The 19,346-nt window shown below is 42.4% G+C and overlaps 1 long non-coding RNA gene across 1 annotated transcript; it reads left to right on the top strand.

The window, feature by feature from the left end:
* Nucleotides 1–2,093: 2,093 nt before the first annotated feature.
* On the top strand, nt 2,094–17,484 carry LOC145391200 (uncharacterized). The gene is made up of 3 exons (XR_013895793.1): nt 2,094–2,171; nt 15,847–15,979; nt 17,158–17,484. It is a non-coding gene; the product is annotated as an uncharacterized LOC145391200 (long non-coding RNA).
* Nucleotides 17,485–19,346: the final 1,862 nt, after the last annotated feature.

Genomic DNA, 19,346 nt, shown 5'->3' with positions numbered 1-19,346 from the left:
CCTTGCCACCACTCTAGTGCCTCCTCCTGGCCTATAAGCCTGGATGGCGACGAAGGGCTCCCCGAAGGGAAAGAGGCTAAAGGGAGACTCACGCTCTTCGTGGTTCCCTGAGTGTGTCTATAGGTCTGAGTCGGGGCTCTACTTCCCCTATTGTGCACTTTGGCTGTAGCCGTGAACATGCCCGGCGTGCGGGGGACACCTATAGGGTGATCGAGGTCGCCCTTTCGCCGTGGCAAGGTACTGCCGGCGTGGTGTTCCTCCCACAGTAGGAGACAAGCCGGAGTGAGGGGCTCAGGAGCTGCACTCTCTCCAATACGGACAGATCCTACCGTCAGGGAATTCTCCACCCTGGTACGTGCCCCGGCCGAAACCGAGTGTCTGCCCGTACGGAAAGCGACTAACGGATGAACAGGTTCACCCGTCCGTTGCGGCAAGATACCGACCCCGGGACGCCGCTTCCGTAATTGGGTAGCGCTACACGTACGGTAGCAGGGTCTCTCTACCCTGGACCGTATTCTGGCCGTAGCCAAAGAACAACTGGAGAGGGATGCACACAGGCAACTCTCTCTCCTCAGCGTGTTAAGGCCGGAGCCTGGGGTCACCTTCCCCTTTACACACTCTGTCAGGCCGTAGCCTGTGTCTATCTTTCTTTTGGCCGTAGCCTTGGGCCTCTTCCTGCCCTTGGGCCTCTTCCTGCCCTAGAGGGTGTAACAAGACCGTCAATACGGTGTTACCTGGGACTGACCTCTTTTCAGTCCCACCCCTGGTCTGACGGTCACTACCCCGCCCGCACAGTAGTTCAGTTTGCCTGAACGCCTGGGGTTGGGGCACTTGCGGGGAATAGGGGCTCAGGGTCGGGATGCCCCGATGACCCTCTTGCCCGGGACTACTGACCTCACCGGTGTGTCCTCCTGGGGTGGTGGTGGGGTGGCGGCTCGGTGATGGTGTGGGGGGTGGTGAGGTGGGAGGTCCTGCGGCGGGCACGGCGGGCATTTTACTGTGTCTGATTGTGGTAATATACGTGTAAAGGTTGTTGCCTAGAGTTTTTGTGTCCTGCCTCTCTTTATTGCACTAAGCTCCGGTCTCGAAAGAGGACCCCGCTCCACGTTAGGTGTAATAGGAAAGAGAAGTCGAGCCTAATTTCACCTAGCATTACAATGGGAATGGCCTTATTTTTCAGTAAGGGTGATTTCAGTAGCCCTTTTCCATACTATCTGCCCAGATGCCATCATATCTCCAGTATTGAATGAATGGCGAGATACATACAATACTCCTTCACCCAGCATGGTGCGCTGTATCCGCTCCCCAATGTAAACAACAATTATCGACATCGTTATTTCACCCGTGCATGATATAAAAGGTTATTTAAGCTTTCATAATTAGTAATATATATAATGGAAAGTAATAGGCACTCTAGGAGGGAATTATAACTTTTAAAAAAATAAACAAAATACTGCAGTATATCCTCCAAGCTCTGTATTCAGCTCGCTCAGGGAAAACGTTTAGTACCTGATATCATCGGCAAAATGGATTTGAACTGAATCCAGTTTTGCCGACGAAATCCTCAGCGGCTACCACGGTTTCGTGGACGGTTACTACGATTTCTTCGGCAAACCATAATTTCAGCTACCTTGTGATATCCCCTTGACAGTCACCTTTTATCATTCTTCTGTGTCTGCCCTCTTGATTCCTTCCTGTCACTTTTTATTGATCTTTCCTTTTCAGGTGACTTTACATTGAATTACAAGCCAAATGGTTTATTGTAAGCCAGGAAACCATATACAACGCCGGGTAGTAACCATACAACCAACCCAAACGTGTTCCGTACTTTTCAGCAAGTGGGTTGGCGGCGGGCTAGTGTCCCTCTGCTTAAACCACCAACCGAAGACCTTCGACCACATCTTACGGAATTATGGTGATGGGCTAAAAATAATTTAGCATCATGTCTGCCTGTTATATAATATTTAATATATCTTTGTTGTTTTTGTTAAATTTAGGATTTGGTGAGAGATTTAGTGATATGTGGAGGTTTGTTTGTGCCCATATTTTCCGCTACATTCTAGCGAGGTGGGATATTTTAATCTGGGATCACTGGATGTTATGGCTGTCAGCTGATAGGTGCTGTTGACTTCTGGAGGAAGACTTGTAGTGGAGAGTGTTCAACACTACTTGTGAGTCGCAGTTTTGTCAGTGCATGCCCTCTTCCTTTATCTTAATTTCACAACTGTATAACCACTGACTGTGTATATCTGTGTTTTGCTGAAGGCGGTGTGTGTTTTGCTGAAGGCGGTGTGTGGCAAGACCCACCACTTTTTGTTGCACCTTAACAGCAATAAACATTTCAGTCAGAAAAGTTCATTGGCCCATTCACATTTATGTACAGGTATTACAGTTAAGGACTTTTAGGATATTACTGTATTTTTTAGTGCTTATTGAACAATTATGACCATGTCAAAGGGTTCCGCCGTCAGGACGATTCACTCATTCATTTACATACAGTATCCATTTATTTGGCAAGTATACTAGTTTTTAAGTTATATGAGTTTAAAAGTGATGATGGCGTATTGTTTTTGTTAGTAATGTAAAATATGGCATCAAATAGTTGGTATTAGTGGAAGAAGGTAACCTAACCTTCGAGAGTAAAATATAGTACGCGACGAAAATCCACAGAAGAAAAGTGGCTGAGAATTGTTTAGAATAAAAATTTTTTTTTAAAAATCGAAAGTTTGTAATTGTGTTTTTCTCTGAAGCTATCATAGTACCCAGAAAAAATATGCATGCTGTATATTGAAACAGAAATTAGGTCATGTACAGTGTTTCACTTCATCATTTAACAAAAGGCTTCATTTGAGACATAAGCATTTACCGTATATAAGTGCCTAATAACTATAACTGAACAGTTGATATACGGTACTTAAATAAAATTATACAAATAATCTTCATATTACATTATATAAATACTAGTATGTAGCTAGATTTGAGATTCTCAGCCTACTATATCCAAAAATAACAGTAAGCTTCACCAAATGTCACTGTCTATCTTTCTGTCTATTGCCAGATGCCTTAATCCCTTATGCGGGATGGCCACAAAAAAATCGCCTCCACGTCACCCTGTCCCCCACCATTTCATTGCCCCACTCCCAATTCACACCCCCCTTTCTCATATACCAGATGTCACTGCTTGCAGAAATTAGGGTGTGAGCTTGGACCACCAGAAATATAGGTCAAACTATAATATCGGTCCCACAGAAAACTCGAACTTGTTCCACCTATTAGCCTATGCACCTCATTTTGCTGTACACACCAGGATGTGTCGTTGTTCTTGGTAATGAACGGTTTACAAGATTACTGATTTTTTCCTTCAGTACAGCAAGAGCCTGAACTGTGCCACCGTGCAGCCATGTTTACCAACAGTAGCAGCAGCAGTCCCTCTTACAGTGTTGTCAGTTTTTTTTATACATTCTAAACCTTTTTATATGGATTTTATGATGTTTTACACCGACTTGACAGCGTTGGAATCACGTGACTTATGAAAGCCAATTACAGCTATCCCTCCCAACCAATCATATTTAATTTCCTTCATCAACCAATCACATTTAATTTCCTTCCGCCAATGAGCGAAGTTTCACGCACTCTGCCAGGTTCAAAAGTCAGTCACGCCATGTCTCTCCCATGCACTGGGTGTGCTCTGAAGCCTTGGGAGATTTTCAAGGCTTTTTACCAAGAACCTAAGGCTTCCATTGATTTTCTGCTTAGGCACGGCGTCCTTCCAAGTCAGGTGGAGTGTTGTCACTGTCACTTACGACTTCAGTTGCGACAAGAAAAGCATCTCTGGTGTGCCGCCAGTGGAGTCACCATCTCCAGAGTAAGGTAAGTTAGACCTTGTTAGGGGGGGTTTAGGTTGGTTAGGTTAGGTTAGTTTTGTATGGTTAGGTTAGGTTGGTTAGATAGATTAGGTTAGGTTAGGATTATTTTACTTCAAACCCTGCCCTCTTTCCAGGGCTTCAGTATTGAAACGACATCCAACATGGGTGTTTCCAATGTTTTTTTTTGTGATTATTGATGATTTTGAGTTAAATTTCTGTCAGAAACCAGTAGTTTCTGTGATGACAAAAATTGGGTCACATCTCAGAAACTATTGATTTCCGATGGAATTGAAGGTCAAATTCAAACGAAGCACACCAAAAACCATTGGAAACATCCAGGTTGGATGAAAAAATCATTGTGGGACCGATACAATAAATTGACACAAATATAATCAGCAGCAGGGGGAAGGTATGGAATTATTTTCATATTTTTTTCCAAATTGTTACATGAATGAGAGGGCAAGAGAGGGAGTATGTCTGATGATAAGCAAGAAGTGGAAGGAGAATATAAGAGAGTATGGTGCAAGGATTGTATGGGTGAGGATGAAAGTAGGTATACAAGCGTGGGCGATTGTATGTGTGTATGCTCCGACCGAGTGGCAAGAGTGAAAGATGAATTTTGGGCGAGAGTAGAAGCTTGTATGGACAAATTTGAGAGGAGTGAGAGAGTGTTTTTGATTGGAGACATGAATGGCAAAGTTGGGAATGTACGAGTGGATGGAGTGGTTGGTCAGTGGGGTGTGCCAGCTGAAGTAGATGGGAATGGTAGTGCTTTGGTGGACATCTATGCTTGTAAGGGGTTGGCAATAGCCAACACCTACTTTCGCCATAAGATGATCCACCGGTATACATGGAGAGTAATGAAGAGGATGGATGGTGAACTTGTTGAACGAAAGGCAGTGATAGACTATGTGTGTGTGGATGAGCGAATGAGAAGACAAGTGTTGGATGCAAGAGTGGGGGAATGGAGTCTCTGACCATCATTTAGTGATGGCCAAGGTAAAGCTGCAAAGAAAATGGTTGAGGAGACGAAGGGGAAGACAGGAGGAAACAGCTCCTCTGACAAGAGTGAAGAAATTGCAAGAGAGTGAGAAAATGGCAGAGTATAAGAGCATAGTGGAAGAAAGATTGGGAAGATATGAGCTAGAGCAGATGGAAGGGGTGGAAGATGTATGTAAGATATTCACGGAAGAGATAGGCGCTGCGTTAGAGGTGGTTTGTGGAGTGAGGAGGAGATGCAAGGGACAGCATGGTGGAATGATGAGGTGAAACGAGCTGTGGAACAAAAGAAGAAGGCATACAGTAAATGGTTAGTGAGCAGAGAGAAGAGAGAGGTATATATGTAAGCAGGAGAAGGGAGGTGAAGAGACTGGTGAAGGAGAGTAAGAAGAAAGTGGATGAAGTGTTTGGGAGGAATCTGAGTGTGAAATGGAGGGAGAGTAAGAAATTGTTTTGGAAGGAGGTAAAGAAAGTAAGGTAGTGTGAAAGGGGAAATAGTTAGGGAGTGAAAGATATGAATAATAGATTGTTGGTGGAGAAGAGAGAGAAATTGAGGAGATGGAAGGAGCACTTTGAGGATTTGTTGAATGTAGAAAGTGAGAGCAGTGCGAGTATAAGTGGTTGGGGAATGGCTGGGAGAAGAAGAGATGAGAGGAGGGAGGAAGAGGTCAGTAGGGCAGAAGTAGTGGAAGCAATGAAGAAGATCAAGTTGGGAAAGGCCCCAGGAATTGATGGAGTGTGTGGTGAAATGCTGAAGTATGGGGGTGAGATTGTTGTGGAGTGGATATGGAAGTTGTGTGTGTGTGGTGAAATGCTGAGGTATGGGGGTGAGATTGTTGTGGAGTGGATATGGAAGTTGTGTGTGTGTGGTGAAATGCTGAGGTATGGGGGTGAGACTGTTGTGGAGTGGATATGGAAGTTGTGTAGATTGGCTTGGGAAGAGGGAAAGGTTCCAGAGGACTGGAAATCAGGTATAATTGTTCCTTTATACAAAGGAAAAGGAAGAGAAGTACTGTATGTGGTAACCATAGGGGTATTTGCCTTCTTAGTGTGACTGGTAAAATATCTATCTATCTATCTATCTATTGCCAGACGCCTCAATCCCGTTTGGGGTGGCCACAAACAGATCGCCTCCAAGTCGCCCTGTCCCCCGCCATTTCACTCCCCTGCTCCCAACTCACACCCCCCTCTCTCATATACCTCTCCACCCCATCTCTCCATCTCATCCTCGGCCTCCCCCTCCCTCTTTCCCCCTCCACCTCACTCACATACACTCTCTTCGTCAGTCTTTCACCCTCCATCCTCTCCACATGGCCAAACCACCTCAGTGTGTTCCTCATAACGCTTCCTATCACATCCACATCAACACCACAACGCTCCTTTATATCCTCATTCGTCAGCCTGTCTCTCCATGTGACTCCACAGGCTCCTCTTAAATAACTCATTTCCACGGCTCTCACTCTTGACTTGTGTCCTTCCAACAACGTCCAACCTTCACTTCCGTACGTTAGAGTTGGTATCACAATACTGTCATGTAGTAACTTTTTCACTTCCATGCTCACTTCCCTGTTTCTTATCACTGCTTTCAAAGAACCAGCAACCTTTCTTCCCTGCTGTACCCTTTCAAGCACTTCACCCTCCAAACCTCCATCCTTACTCATCACACTACCCAAATGCTTAAACGTACTCACATTTTCCAATTCCTCACCATCCAACCTCGCTGTACATTCACTGACTTCACCTCTCTCAAAGACCATCACTTTACTCTTCCCTACATTCATCTTTAGATTCCGTTTCCTACACACTCTCTCAAACTCATCCACCAAGCCTTGCAGCTCTCCTTTCGTCTTCACTCAACAACACGGTATCATCTGCAAACAACAGTACAGGGAGTTTCCAAACACTATCCTCTCTCTCACCAGGGCCACTCCAACATCCACTACCCTACCTTGTACCTCTTTTATTACCCCATCCATGTACAGATTGAACAACCATGGAGACATGACACATCCTGTTTCAACCCAACTTTCAAAGAGAAAAATTCACTTAGTTCACCATCCACACGCACTGCAGCCTTCGCACCATCATATACTCTTCACAGCATTCAACAACTTCCCATCTATTCCATATATTCTTAACACTTTCCACAATCCTAGTCTATCCACCCTGTCATATGCTTTCTCCAAATCCATGAAAGCCGCATACAACTTCTTTCCCTTCTCTAGAAACTTTTCCACTAAAGATCTGAGAATGAATATCTGATCTACACAACCTCTTCCCTTCCTAAAGCCTCCCTGTTCTTCTCCAACTAATTTCTCTGTTCTTTCTCTAACTCTGTCAATAAGTATCCTACCATACACTTTTCCTATTATACTAAGAAGACAAATGCCCCTATGATTACCACACACTTCTTTTTCCCTTTTCCTTTGTACAAGGGAATAATTATACCTGACTTCCAATCCTCCGGGACTCTACCTTCCTCCCAGGCCAATCTGCACATCTTCCACATCCATTCTACTACTATCTCTCCCCCATGCTTCAACATTTCACCACACACTCCATCAATTGCTGGGGCTTTCCCTGATTTAACTTTCTTCATTGCTTCCACAACTTCTATCCTACTGATTTCTTCCTGTCTTCTCACCTCCCTCCTTCTCCCAGCCATTCCCCAGCCACTTATACTTGCATTACTTCCATCCTCCACGTTCAACAATTCCTTAAAGTGTTCTCTCCATCTGCTCACTTTTTCTCCCTTCTCCACTAGTAATCTACCATTTTTATCTTTCACTCCCCTGCTAACTTCACTTCCACCCTGTCTTACTCTTTTCACCTCTTTCCAGAACATTTTCTTACAGTCCCTCCACTTTACACTCAAATTCCTTCCAAATTCTTCATCCACTCTCTTCTTACTCTCTCTTACTAATCTTTTCACCTCTCTCTTCCTTTCTACATATAACTCTCTCTTCCGCCTCTCAACTTCTTCTACGTCCCTATTTCTCATCCATTCATTGTATGCTTTCTTCTTTTGTGCCACAGCCCGTTTCACCTCTTCAGTCCACCACGCTGTTCCTTGCACCCCCCTCCGTCTTCTCTTCCTTCCACACACCACATCACATGCTGCACATGTTTCTTCTGTAAATATTCTACACACACCTTCCACGTACCCCATCTGCTCCAACTCATATTTGCCTAATCGTTCCTCCACTTCTCTCTTATACTCTGCCTTTTTCTCATCCTCTTGTAACCTTTCCACTCTCCTTGCAACTACTTCTTCCTCTCGTCTTTCCCTTCTTCTATTCCTCCATCTTACTTGAACTTTAACTCTGGCCACCACCAAGTAGTGGTCAGAAAGTCCACTCCCCCAACCTCTATAAACTCTTGCATCCAATATACATCTTCGCATCCTTTCATCCACACACACATAATCAATCATTGCCTTCCTTTCACTCAATTCACCACCCACCCTTCTCATCACTCGCCATGTATACCTGTGGATCATTTTATGCCTGAAGAGGGTATTGGCTATCACCAACCCCCTCCCAGCACAAATGTCCACTAACGCACTTCCATTCTCATCTATCTCAGCAGGTACACCCCACTCACCAACTATTCCATCCACCTTCACATTCCCAACTTTACCATTCATATCGCCAATCAAAAACACTCTATCATTCCTTCCAAACTTTCCATGCGTACTTCTACATTTGTCCAGAACTCTTCTCTCACTCTTCTAGCACGATCTTGCGTTGGCTACGCACACACACACACAATCGCCCACATTTGTATTCCAACTTTCAACTTTACCCACACAATCCTTGATCCAACTGATCCATACTGTCTTATGCTCCTCTTCCATCTTTTACTCACAACTATACACACTCCTTCCTTTGCCCTCTCATTCCCACCTACTCCTGCACATATACCCCATCCGTACTCCCATTCTCTCACACTTTCTCCTCTCCATTTTGTTTCAGTTATTCCACATACATCCACTTTCGCATCCTCAAGCACCTGGACAATCTCTCTCTCTTTCACCTCATCATTTGCTCCTCTTACATTCCACGTTCCAATTGCAATGTCCTTTGTCCGGTCCTTGGTCGTCAACGTTTGGTCAGTCCTTGTCCGAGGCTTATTGTTTGTTTTTTTTAGTTAGTTGTTTTCCGGGGAGGGGCACTAACCCTCCGCCAACCCTTTTAGTCGCCTTTTACGACAAGCAGGGATACTGGGGTAGAATACTCATTGATAGGGTTAGGCATATGACAGAGGAGCTAGTTGGAAAAGAACAAGGGGGATTTAGGAAGGGAAAAGGTTGTGTAGATCAGATATTTGTTTTAAGATGTTTAGTGGAGAATTATCTAGAGAAGGGAAGGAAAGTGTATGCTGCCTTCATGGACTTGGAGAAAGCTTATGACAGAATAGATAGGCAAGGTATGTGGAAGGTATTAAGAATATATGGAGTGGAGGGGAAATCGTTGAGTGCTGTGAAGAGTATGTACGAAGGAGCTAGGGCTACGGTGCGAGTGGATGGTGAGCTGAGTGAGTTCTTTGATCTCAATGTAGGACTGAAACAGGGTTGTGTGATGTCTCCATGGCTGTTTAATATATACATGAATGGGGTTGTAAAGAAGGTGCAAGGTAGGGCAGTGGATGTGGGGGTGGCTCTAATGAATGAGGGTGAGATTTAGAAGATTCCGGTGTTGCTGTTTACTGATGATACAGTATTGTTGAGTGAAGATGAATGGGAGTTGTAAGGTTTGGTGAATGAATTTGGGACAGTGTGTTGGAGGAGGAAGCTGAAAGTTAATGTAAACAAAAGTAAAATTATGGTGTTTGAGAGGAATGAAGTCACAGAATGTACAGTGAGGTTGGATGGTGAGGTTATGGAGAATGTGAGTGCATTCAAGTACTTGTAGTGTGATGAGTAAGGATGGAACATTGGGGGATGCAGTGCATGAAAGGGTACAGCAGGAAAGTTGTTGGTTCACTGAAAGCAGTGATGAGAAATAGGGAGATGAGTATGGAAGTTAAGAAGTCACTGCATGATAGTATTGTGATCCCTACCCTGATGTATGGAAGTGAGGCGTGGACCTTGCAAGAGGGGAAGATGTCAAGAGTGAGAGCAGTGGAAATGAGTTACTTAAGAGGAGCAGGTGAAGTGACATGGAGGGACAGGTTGACAAATGAAGAAGTGAAGGAACGTTGTGGGGTGGATGTGGATGTGGTTGAGAAGATTAGGAGAAATACACTGAGGTGGTTTGGGCATGTGGAGAGAATGGAGAATGAACGACTGACCAAGAGGGTGTATATAGGTGAGGTGGAGGGAGGGAGAGGGAGGGGTAGACAGAGGATGAGGTGGAGGGATGGAGTTGGGACATATATGAGGGAGGGGGGAGTGAGTTAGGGGGAGGGTAGTCAAATGGTGGATGACAGAGCAACTTGGAGGCATTTTGTCTGCGGCCACCCTTTGTGTGATTAGGGCGTCGGGCTATAGATAGATAGATAGTTGCATGACCTTGCAGGATGGCCAGTGTTAGACAGATCACATAACTGAGACCATGCGTGCTATGACAGGACCCTGACAGTGGGGGGGGAAAAAAAAGAAAAAAAAAAAAAAAAAGCCCCTGCCAGGAACATTTGATTTTAGTTGAATTTTAGGGGAAAAACTGAAGTGGGACAAGCATAGTTTTGGAACTTACATGGCAACTGTATTGGAAAGGATGAAAACAGTGTAGATACTGTAAAAGTGAAACCTGGGAAAAAAAAAAAAAAGCTACCAGTAGTGCTTATGGAGTGGGTGATGAAAAAAAGGACCAGTTGACCTAGGAGGCCAGTATGGAGTTTGAAAAACCAAGCAGTAAGGGATGCTTTCTATCGCTAGATGAGGAGAATGGTGGCTGAACATGGAGACCTTGATCGAAGTGTTAATGAACTGTACAGAGCCCTCAAGAACAACCTCATGAGAGTTACTTATTCAGTGTGTGAATGGACAAGGGACCCCCTAAGACATAAAGTAACTTGGTGGTGGGGTGAGGGCGTAGAAGCTGTAGTTAACGAGAAAAGAAGTCTTTTCCGGGAGTGGAGAAAGGATGGTAGCAGAGAGCAATACTTGGCTGCCAAGCATAAGGCTAGAAGAGAGGTTTACAGGGCAAAGTCTGATTTGCAGGTACATTTACTTGATAACCTAAATAGTGAGGAAAGGAAGAATATGATATTTAAGGTGGTAAATCAGATGAAGAGGGAGAATAGGGATATCATAGGTGAGCAGTGTGTGAAAAATGATGAAGGAAAGGAAGTGGTGAACAGTGGGTATATTAAAGATGTCTGGAGAGAGCACTACAACTGGTTGTTGAATAAGGAGTTTGACTAGGACAGGGAAGGTTTGGAGCCAGCAGATCCAGTGTTTGGCCCTTGGCTTTTGATTGACGCAGTTACTGTGAGAAGGGCAATAGGGAGGATGCAGCAGCAGGCGTGTCTGGTTGACTGTGGAAATGGTGAAAGCGTTAGGAGATATGAGACATCTAGAGCACAAGGGGCGAACTCATGAAAATAAAGTTTCAAGATAATCTTGTTTAAAGATTAAATGTGATATTACGAATATGAGCGGGCTTAACCTAACATATCATACGTCAAAAAATTCAACAAGGTGTTCAGATCATATTTCTATAAATAAAAATTTATGACAACTGACATTTGTTATTAATTTTTCATCCCAAGGGTATGTTGCAGAGGCATGGCAGCACTATGTTCTTGTTTTTATTTTGCACTGAGCAGTTATCAGAGAAAATAACTAGATGCTTGATGTGAGGCTGAACTTTGTGTTGTATAAAGTAATGAACACATGAAGCATTGTTACTCGAACCTCTCTTCCCTTCTGTTCCTGTCCACACAAACATGCAGGCATTGTTTCATTTATAAGACTGGAGGCCTGTACTGAGCTTGGTAGTGGGCAAAGCCTGCTGCAGGTCAAAGCAAATCACTGTCCTCTCTGCTGGAGCTCATTGCAAATGCAATTGCCACGAAAAACAGTAAAAAAAAAAGTGTGGATAAACACTTGCGCGTCTGTATGTAATACATGCGTTCACAGCTGACTGAGGCACAGCCGCTCGCTGATTGGCTGAGAGTGAGACGGGACTCCCAGCCTGGGCGCTCATTGACTGAGAGTGAGGCAGGACTCCCAGCCTGGGTGCTCATTGGCTGCCTACCTCTCCCTTTGTTCTCTTCTTTCCCGTACATGAGTGGGTGTGTCTGGGGAAAAAATATAAAGCCACACTCAGCCTTCTGTATGGAGTCTTTATGGTCGGATTTCCTGTCCTATAACATGCGAAAGCATTAGTCGAGAGTTCGCCCTTTGTGCTAATAGTGATAACTCAATTTCGGTAAATGTGGCGTCTTCGCCCTTTGTGCTCTAGACGCCTCATATAGGAGTAGGGGGTTAGTCACTGATAAATACCATTATGGTTTATATGAGTGTGTTGTCCCAGTAATTGGCTGCAGAGTGTAATTGTAAATGTGTACAAAGGTATGGTTGATGCCCTGGAAAGAGGAAATTATAGAGGCATAAAGCTCTTGGAAAAGATAATGAAGGTAATGGAGAGAGTTCTAGAAGGTATGATTAGACAGAGTGAATATTGATGAGATGCAGTTTGGGTTTATGCAAGGTAAAGGGACCACTGATGCCATATTCATTGTTCAACAGTTTCACAAAAAATATAGAGGAAAGGGAACAGTTTTTTTTTGTTTTTGTTGATTTGGATAAGACCTTTAACAGAGTCTCCAGAGAGGTGGTGAAGTGGGCAATGAGAAAGTTTTGGATTGAGGAGTGGCTGATTAGGGTGGTTATGGCCATGTATGTGGGTACTTGCACCCAGGTAAGGGTGCAAGCACCAACAACTGTGGTGGAATGAATGTCCCCCACAACTATGCTGGAATGAATGTCACCCTCTTGTTGACAAGAATTTTGTGAGATGTAAAGCAACTCTCAATAGCCTCTATCACTGTATCGTGGTAGGGGTGCCACACAGCTCGCCTGAAATAATCATCTGCATCTCTCTCTCTCTCTCTCTCTGGCTGGTGGGGGGGGAGGGATGCCTCCCTCCTTTCCCTCCCCCTGGATCCATCCCTGACAATCCGCAACATGAGAAATGGATATGGATGGCAGTACTTGTGGAGTGGCGCAAGCAGCACCATTATCACAAATCATACAGGACGCGGTGTCAGCAAACGCCAATGTACGGGGAAGGACAGTGATGTGCCAGCTGCTGAGAATGCTATGGATGGGAGCAAATCGTGATGCCAAAGTGAAACTGAATTTCGTCTCAGATCATGAGCTCCGCCTCTCATAAAAAGCAAAGTGGACTGTTTCTGTGGCAAAACAGCTTACTGAATTTGAGATACTGTTCAAAGGAGACTCACCTGTACAGTATACAACATTAAGTGGTTATGCCATGGATTATGTAACTCTCGGTCAAGCCTGTTCTGCATGTTGTTTTTACACCTGCTTCCAGTGTACCTATTTTCCATACTCACTTACACCATGCACAGTATCTATATTTTCGTACACAGTCATTTGTTAGTGTTAACTGTCCGAACGTTCCTGTCAAGTCACTGGAGGCTTCTGGGCCCGTACTTATAAAAACTACATCATAGGTGAAAGTCATAAATGCGAGACTTAAGGAGCACTTCATCATAACTAAGTCGAGACTTTGTTAGGTCAAAGTCACGAGCTGCTGAGTTAGCGATTTGCTATGTGTAGCACTTGAGAGTTTCGAAAACTGAAGAAAAATAAAAGAAAACAGCAGAGAAAAGATGCTACAAAAAGTCAGAAATTACTACGATATTTTCTTAAATGTTTTCAGGGAAAAGTAAACAGATTAATGTCAAGTTTGAGATGTTATTAATTTACCACTTTGTGTTGTGGATGAGGACATGCCGCCTTTCCACACCATCCTGTAAACAACCAACACCACCGCCATCCAAGCATGGAGAACTCTGACAGTGCGACAGGGAAATGATTAAGAAAACAAAATTGGACTCCCGATGCCACATACAAGCTGGCACAGTTATATCTGGAGCATGTTCACGTGCTAAAGGGAGACTTCTCTGCTGCAGGATGCACCTTCAAAGCCAAACAAGAGGCTTGGAACACAATTGCAGACCGCCTCAATGCCTCCTTCCCTTCGTGTCAAAGAGGGGTATAAGAGTGCCAGAAAAGATGATAAACCATGCAGTCAGAAGCACGAACCAGAATCAGCAGGTATAATGAAGCTGTGACTGGAACAGGTAAGGATTATTAAATTTTGTAATGCATACATCACATTTATCCCTTGCAATTATTTCTAAATCAGATACAGTAGAACCTCTTTGGTCCGGACCCCTTTAATCCGGATTTCTGTTAATTCGGACAAAATTTAAAAATAGTAAGCTCCAAAAATATGTTGAAAGTAATTCTAAAGTCATTTTCAGTATCGGCGCGGAAAGCGATCATCATTCGTTTAGTCTCGGATTACGCTAGGTTGCAACATGGGCGCCTGTTTAAACACACGCTAGCATTTGTTCCATCAACTAGTTCACCAACCTTTTATATTTTTACGCTGTATTTCAAAAGTTAATCCTCCTTACCATGCCCCTTAATGCAAGTGTAGCTTCTGCAATGAATAAAGGTGTTAAAAGGAGGAGTTTGCTTACACAAAAATGGGTCAGAATATTCTGCAGTGTTTAATGATTAATGTAGGTTATTTTTTGTACTTAAATGTGCTTTACTTGTACATCAAACATTAGCTTCTTGCCCATATGGGCGTTATCAATATGCCAAAGATGACAATGTATTTTTTGTCTACATAAGTTTTATTTTTATTCCAAATATTAAAGTTAATTAATTAATTTATTTTTTTGCCTACACGGGCCTTAGTCACTTACTACAATTTAAAATGTAGGCTAGTTTCTTGTCATGGCCTTACCTGTAAATTATGCAGTACAAAACTATCGTACATGATTAGTTTGGTTATTTTAGTATCCTTTCATCTTTTGCAGTTACATAGGGTTGACATATGCCACATATGTTAATAATTAACAAACATACCATATGTAGATAGTTTTTGGTATGAACTGGAGATTACCCTGATGGTCCGGACAGTCTGTTTTATTCGGACAACCCTTCCCCCCATATAGTCCGAATGAGAGAGGTTCTACTGTAATTGGATGGAATGAAGCTTTTGAATAAGTGATCATTCTGTGGAATATATAAATGAGTTATGCAAGCACAGTAGATTGAAGATAAATAGGTAATTTAACATGCAGTGCATTTTATCACTTGTCAAGAATTTGGAAATAATAGGCAGATATTAGTCAATTGACTTCCTTTGGACATTCATCAAAATATGGAAATACATCACCTTCGTCATGCACAATACATTTTCAACCTAACAGCTAATCTACAACAGGTTACACGTATTTGTTTTATAAATTCCATTGTGAATAGTTGGTAATTCTTTGGATCCCCTGTAATTCGCCCTACTGATTTAATTTTTCAAGTTATCTTGGTCTGCTGTTAGAGAGAATAATATTGTACAAATTATTATTATTATTATTATTATTTTTTTTTTATATTTCAAAATTTATTTCTTGTGGAAAGTAGTCAAGGCATTAACCTTACCTAACCAAACATGATGTATTAAGGAATGGATATTTGCGTGATTAAACCTCGTCTACTTCGGAATGGAAATATTGTTACATACTAATTACTGTGCAATCAGCTCATGGCTATCACTTTGCAAGTTTTGACAAGAAAGATAACTCAGCACAGTAAAGTAAAATTTATTTCCACAGCTGTTTTTTTTTTTTTTACCAATACTTCAATAAAAATTTAATCAGTAGAGCGCAGTACAGGAGGTCCAAAGAACTACAGAATGTTTGAACACCCTTACTCCCCAAATTTCCTCGTTAGACTTTGCATATCATTACACATGTACTTCATTGTTTCCAGGTGGTAGTCCTGCACATCCTCCTCTCAGTCACCTAGATGAAGTCATTGCAAAGATTCTGGGAATGAAGAATGTTACTATTGCGGGCTTCCGACGGAAACCAGAAATATTGGTGGATACTGATGACACCTCTAGGTACGGTTAATCCTCAGTTACCATTATAATCATGAAAAAATATATATATCTATCTGTCTATCTATCTATTGCCAGACGCCATAATCCCGTAAGGGGTGGCCACTTGACTTTGAGTTGGTACCTATTTTACAGGGAAGGACACTAACCCTCCACCAACCCATTTGTTGACACGTAGGGAGCAGGTATGGGTTGGTTATATGGTAACCACCCAGCGTTGTAAATGGTTTCTTGGCTTACAGGAAACCATTTGGCTTGTCACTCAATGTAAAGCCACCTGTGAAGGAAAGAAAAGCAATAAGAAGTGACAGGAAAGATGGGAGAAATAGGAAGAGAGGAGGACAGACACAGAAAAAGAATGATAAAGGTTAAAGAAGAGGTAGGTAGCACTACATGAAGTGAGTGGATATTCCACCATATTTTATGTAAAACATGTTCTTTTCTTTCAGTTGTCAGTGTTTCCTCTGTTATCCCTCATAATCCTTCCCCTTATCACCCTATCCTTTACTTGTTTTTCCCATTTCTGTACAACAGTCCGTGTTTATAATTCCTCCATCTCTTCTCTTCCCATCTTAAGATTATACCCAGCATGAAAGCTTTTCATGATATAATAGATAGGAAAATTTCAAGAATTATCTTTAACTTAATACTTTATTAATATAATGTACATCATTTAATGAGACAAGCTGTGGTGCAAAAGAAGAAAGCATATAGTGAGTGGATGGGAAGCAGAGGCATGGAGGAAGTTTAGAGACAGAAGAGAGAATTACATATAAAGAGGAAGAGAGGTGAAAAGATTAGTAAGAGAGAGTAAGATGAGAGTGAATAAGGAATTTGGAAGGAATTTGAGTGTAAAGTGGAGGGAATGTAAGGAAATGTTCTTGAAAGAAGTAAACAGAGCTAGAGCGGGTAATAAAGAAGTAGGTTGGGGAGTGAAAGAGACTAACAAGGAGAGTGTATGTGGGTGAGGTGGAGGGAGAGGCCAAGGATGAGATGGAGGGATGGAGCAGAGAGGTATATGACAGAGGGGGGTGTGAGCTGGAAGCAGGCCTGTGAAGTGGTGGGGGACAGGGCAACATGGAGGCTATTTGTTTGTGGCCAACCCTTATGAGATTAAGGCGTCTGGCATTAAATAGATTGACACGAATTAGTACGTGGCTCATTATTGTTTCTCCCAACAGCTCAGCCACAACAGCAGAGAGTGGAGAAGTGAGTGACAGTGTTGCAGGTAGAGAGCCCATCCACTCTTAACCACCCATGGCGTCCACACCCCACTCTGAATCACCCATGGCCTCCACACCCTTGCCATGCGAGAACCCACAACCACAAACAGAGAGTGTATTACTGGTTGACTTGGAGGAAGTACAACACCTACAGAAGAAAAGAAAATTGGAGCTGGAAGCACTTGAGGTTGACATTCGCGCATAAAATGCAGAATACAGTTACTACATGTTAAAACAAGCAATCCTTAAAAAAAATTATCCCTACGTTAACAGCTAATATAATATAATAAAGCCTTAAGAAAAATGAGTTTGTATGTTATCTTTGAACCTTACTAGAGATCATACATGCATACAATTAACGTAAAGTGTCCTCTTAAAGAATCCCAGTATTGGGGTTGGCCAGAATATGGTTGGCATTGTATGGACTGAAACCTAAACCATGCAGCAAAACCAGCAAATTATTTCACAATAACTGATGGATGTTGTAAGGAAAGAATATTTAATAAATTATGTAACAATGGGAATCTCCAATTGGACTTATACTTTGTTGCATATTGCAAAAAGTTCCTTTACAGAAAGAAACTGTTCTCTTCATAAGCAATGGACAGTAGGTGAAAGTTTTTTTACTTACCATAACATAACTCAGGAGCTGCACACCTGTCGTCACTCATCATTACTGCAATGAGTAGGGTAAATATAATGCAAGCAGTAGCACATGGCATATGGGAAACAAAGCAGCATATAGTACCTATTAAATTGTGACTAGCATAAGGTTACCCCTCAAGAACTATGTAGATGATGCCTTTACATCTGTTGATTATACAGTGATCTGAACAGCAAAAACTGCCATACCTAAGTGACATACCACATAGCAGTTATTCTTCCGATGACAATCAAAATAGTTTGGTCCCCTGTGAAAAAGAAAACTCTGCTGTAACTGTCAAATACCCTACATCAAAGCTACTCGTTACGCTCTACGAAGAGAGTTTTGATTTGTAACTTGCACTGTCTCTGCACAAGGTTTGCAGTGTAACCCTTACTTAAAGTGAAGGTTGACAAACTCATCCCTGTAAACGAGTCCCTCACAGGGGCATCTAGCTGCAGGAACAGGTTCTCGTTCCGGTGGTTGTTCGTCATGTTCTTCATCACCATGGGCATCTTCTGCAGGTATCGGTGCCGGCATATTGATGTTCCGCTCCTTGCAAATGTTATGCAACATAGCACGAACTTCTACAATCTGGCCATCTTTATCAGGAGGAGAGACTGATTTCACTGTCCAGGACATGAAACCGACGCTTGAGCTGACCAATTCCCCTCTCAAGAACACTTCGGTTTCTCGTGTGTGCCCTGAAATTATTTTGTTGTGTATAAGCCATAGTTGGATATCATCCTAATGTCTCTGTTCAAATTCAACGCACATGTCAGCGAGCAGATAAGTCAAGGTCATTGAACACTAGATATATGTATTAACCTCTAGTGTGCATAGCAGACAGTAAGTACCATCCCTAAAAGTGGAAATTATGTGGTGTCCATATCAACCAAAATTCCAGGATGAGAAAGTAAATGTTGAACTGTTATGTTAATTATATAGCTATTTAGCTGCCACTAAGTTTTATGCAAACTGTTAGCCATTGTGAACAAAGAAATTGCAGCCATGAAAGGTATGTAAGAAAGGTTATTTATAAAATGCTATTCAATAGAAAACAGCTGAATCATTAAATGATGTACCATACTGTCACTGTAGTTGAAAATATATATCAATTTCAGTATCATAATGGATCTGTTACAGGGCCAAATTACAGTTCAGTTTCATACAACCATTGATTTAGGTTAGGTTAGGTTAGCTTCAATCTAGGTTAGGTTAAATTTGGATGACATTAGGTTAGGCTAAGATAGATGCAATGACAGATGGAGACAGAAGCTAGAATAAACTTTTTTAGCCATGCTCCACCTACGCAACTCCCACTCATTATCTGCTTAGTGCTAAAAAGTGCATGGATAAATTATTTTAAAAAAACTGAAGTAGAAAGTGAAATTAGTATACTGTCAGAAGGCACTTTCATGTTTCCATGGTTTTACGAAAGTGCAAGTTGATCTATTTCAGGATTACATTTAATATAAATTGGTCGTTGGAAACAGCAGAATCA

The sequence above is a fragment of the Coenobita brevimanus genome, chromosome 17, assembly GCF_032717465.1.
Source record: "Coenobita brevimanus isolate Jiangsu-jjx chromosome 17, ASM3271746v2, whole genome shotgun sequence".
In the NCBI taxonomy this organism is placed as follows: domain Eukaryota; kingdom Metazoa; phylum Arthropoda; class Malacostraca; order Decapoda; family Coenobitidae; genus Coenobita; species Coenobita brevimanus.
This window is presented reverse-complemented; position numbering and strand designations above follow the sequence as displayed.